The following is a 3,767-nucleotide window of genomic DNA, read 5'->3' on the forward strand; positions in this document are numbered from 1 at the left end:
CAACAAAATATACAAAAATTCCAACTAGCAACTTAATAATCCCAAAACAAAACGAGCATGCAATGTAAAAATCTAATATTGTACTGAATTAAATAAATTACCCGTCAACAGTGTAGTGTCTGGGTTCGCCTCATGAGCATGCATGGCGAATACCCTGCCCTGAGTTGGCTGCTTCCATTGTGGGCACTCCTTCAACATGTGGTCACTTGCTCCACATTTAAAGCACTTGCCTAATCCGTATAAACATTCTCACGGATGCTGGCGATTGCATTTAGGTGGTCCTTGATAAGGCTTCTTCCCCTGCTGCCCCTGGTAAAGTTTCTTGAACTGGGGCCTCTGATGCTGCTGCTGCTGATGCGGTGGTGCATGGTAAGGCCTCTTGCCCTGCCTGTTAGCCTCAATATCCCTCTGATCTTGCTCTGCCGTCAAAGCTCTTGATACGGAAACTTAGTAAGTAACAGGACCAGCAACTCAAACGTCACGGCGCAAGACCGGCCGCAACCCATCCATAAAATGCCTCAACTTCTCCCGGGCATCATTAGCTATCAGGGGCACAAAGTAACACCCCCTATGAAACTTCCGGACGTAGTCTGCCACGCTGCTGTCTCCCTGTCGCAGCGACATGAAATCTCTGGTAAGTCTGGATCGTACTTCCTCAGTGAAGTACTTGGCGAAGAATATTTTCTTAAACCAATTCCAAGAAAAAGTTGGCAAATTAACTGCCACCGACGCACTATCCCACCAACGCCTGACATCCCCTGCTAGAAGAAATATGGCACAACGTACTCGGTCTGCATCCTGCAGCTCCATGAAATCAAAGATCACTTTGATGGACTTAATCCATCCCTCTGCCACCATCGGGTCCGTAGTTCCCAAAAACTCCTTAGGATTCATCCTCTGAAAGCTCTCATACACCGCTTCAGGTCTGGGCCTTGCCCCTGCATTCGCTGTAGCCTGGTTCCCTGCAAACTGCGCGAAGAACTGCGTCATACCTACAAGCATCTGCGCCTGCATATCCGGAGGTAGACGAGGAGGAGTGACCCTCTCCTCATCTCGAGCCTCTCGGTTCTCCTCTCTAGCTTCGCGGTTAATCACACGTCTTGGAGGCATACTGTTCCAACAATTTACCCACCACGTAAACCCAATATGCATGAACATGATAATAATAGAATAAGATGCACGTAATTTGAATTAAAAACATTGACATGCTGAAATCATGATTCAATGCTTACTACATACATAATGCAAAACTTTAAAACTTACAGACTTGAGGTGTGACTTCGTGAGCTTCTTGCGACTGGCAATAGGTGTAACCCTTTACAAGAACACCTCTCTGATACCAACTGTAACGTACCATACTTTTACTACTTAAAATTTGTGGAAAAATTCAAAATTTTCTTAAATAAAAAGTGAACATTCAAAATTTGATAAAAGAAGTAAAACTGTACGTCTCTCAAGTTGTTGCAACAAAAGATTTGAAATTTATAGTTTGACATAAGAAATCAATGTTTTCATAAAACTTAAAACATGGTGGTCCTCGGGTTTAGCCTCCCGCTCAGTCCAAGCCTGCTCATTTGTAATGCCCGAGATTTTTATCCTGTTAATCTGAGATGATGAATTGCTTAATTGATTTGATTATAGACGGACCACTTCGCGACTGGATTTTGAACTTGGGAGTTGGCATGAGTGTGCTAGAATTGGCGGCCAGAGATTCTTACGCATATGCGCGGAAGTGGTGCGCGCATATGCGCCAGTTGTTCGCGAGCTGTATGTGCGAGACAGAACTTCTCGTGCATATGCGCGAGAGGCTGGATTTCAGGATGTTGATTCCAGAGATTGTGGCGCATGTGCGCCGAGAGGGTGAGCACATATGCGCCAGTTGTTCGCGAGCTGTATGTGCGAGACAGAACTTCTCGTGCAGATGCGCGAGAGGCTGGATTTCAGGATGTTGATTTCAGAGATTGTGGCGCATGTGCGCCGAGAGGGTGCGCGCATATGCGCGAGCTGATGAGCTGACCAACTGCTGGGACAGAACTATTGGCGCATGTGCGCAGTGTTAGGGCGCGCATATGTGCGGCTGTTGAATGTGCAAACGCAGAGACCAGAAGGTCTCGCGCATATGCGCCGAGAAAGGTCACGTATATGCGCGAGACGTGCAGACTAAAGATCAAGCCACGTTTCTTTGTCATGCAAGTTGATATATATAAACGTTTTTTCCCTCAGAATTCAGAAAAAAAAACGAGAAAGGGTCAGAAGAATTGTGTGAGGAAATTGAAGTTTACGAATGATCCGCCCGTCAGAATTTCAATCCGACTTCAGTATCGTGTTTCTATCGACGAGAGCGTCAACTAGACGTAAGTTTTATTGAATTTTGATATGGTTTAAAATTATGATATTGTCATAATCGGATAGGATTGATATATGATGTTCTTGAGATAGTAGACATCGTAGAACCGAGAACAGATTGAAGAACAGATTGTTTATACATTTGTTATGATTTTTCAGAGATAGAATTAAGATTATTCAGATTTATGAGATTATGGATTATATTGGATATTGGTTATGATTTTTAATTGATATATATCTGTCAGAGTTGACGGGGATATTGAGATTGTACCGTTATGCCGTCGATATTGAATTAGATTGAGTATTGATCAGAATGAGTATTGATATGAGTTGTATATTGATATTGTTCCTATTCGACACGTCATTTCATATTTGTATTGACAGCTTCGAATTCAGGACTTCGACTTCGTCAGAACTACGACAAGAAAGGTATAAATCAATGTTAACCGAGAGATCGACTTGGGTCAGACTAGACTTGAGTTTCCCTAAATCACATACTTGTATGTTATTGATGTCATACCTTTATATTGTTGAATGAGTATACTTAGTCTATTGATTTATAGAAAAGCAGAGAATAGTAGATAGCTATTGAGTGAGAGTCACTGACAGATGTGCCAGATTATGACAGAGTAGTCACTGGCCCATTGCACATNATCTGTCAGTGACTCTCACTCAATAGCTATCTACTATTCTCTGCTTTTCTATAAATCAATAGACTAAGTATACTCATTCAACAATATAAAGGTATGACATCAATAACATACAAGTATGTGATTTAGGGAAACTCAAGTCTAGTCTGACCCAAGTCGATCTCCCGGTTAACATTGATTTATACCTTTCTTGTCGTAGTTCTGACGAAGTCGAAGTCCTGAATTCGAAGCTGTCNGAGAAGTAGATAGGTTTCAACACTTGATATATAGTAGTTGAACCCTAGTTTGATTTTGTCGAACGTTGTACCAGATTTGTACTTTTATACTGATATGTATATTACATTACGTTCCACATTTAAAAAAAAAATAATTTAGACCCTGTTTATCTTAATTGATTGAATTATTCATTAACGAAGCCTGCAACAATAAAACTCAAGAATTCATCAATAACATATTTTTCGGAAAAACACAGATTGAGCAGTCCCACTAAAACGGTCTTAACTCACTCAATTTTGATCCAAAATTTTTGAATTTAATATCAAATCAAAGGTATCAAAAAGTTATACGATTTTTGTGTTGAAAGTTTTCTCAGAATCACGACCAAAAAATCACAGTAATTAAAATGACAGCAAAAACGTAAATTTGTGATCCAAAATCATTTCAAAATTGATCTAAACATGATTGCTCAAACTTCTACTCATCACACCTGAATTTTTACGCATAAATATCAACACAACGCATAATATGACGAGATCGATACAGGAATGAAAG

This window comes from Primulina huaijiensis, chromosome 18 (genome assembly GCF_012295235.1).
Source record: "Primulina huaijiensis isolate GDHJ02 chromosome 18, ASM1229523v2, whole genome shotgun sequence".
In the NCBI taxonomy this organism is placed as follows: domain Eukaryota; kingdom Viridiplantae; phylum Streptophyta; class Magnoliopsida; order Lamiales; family Gesneriaceae; genus Primulina; species Primulina huaijiensis.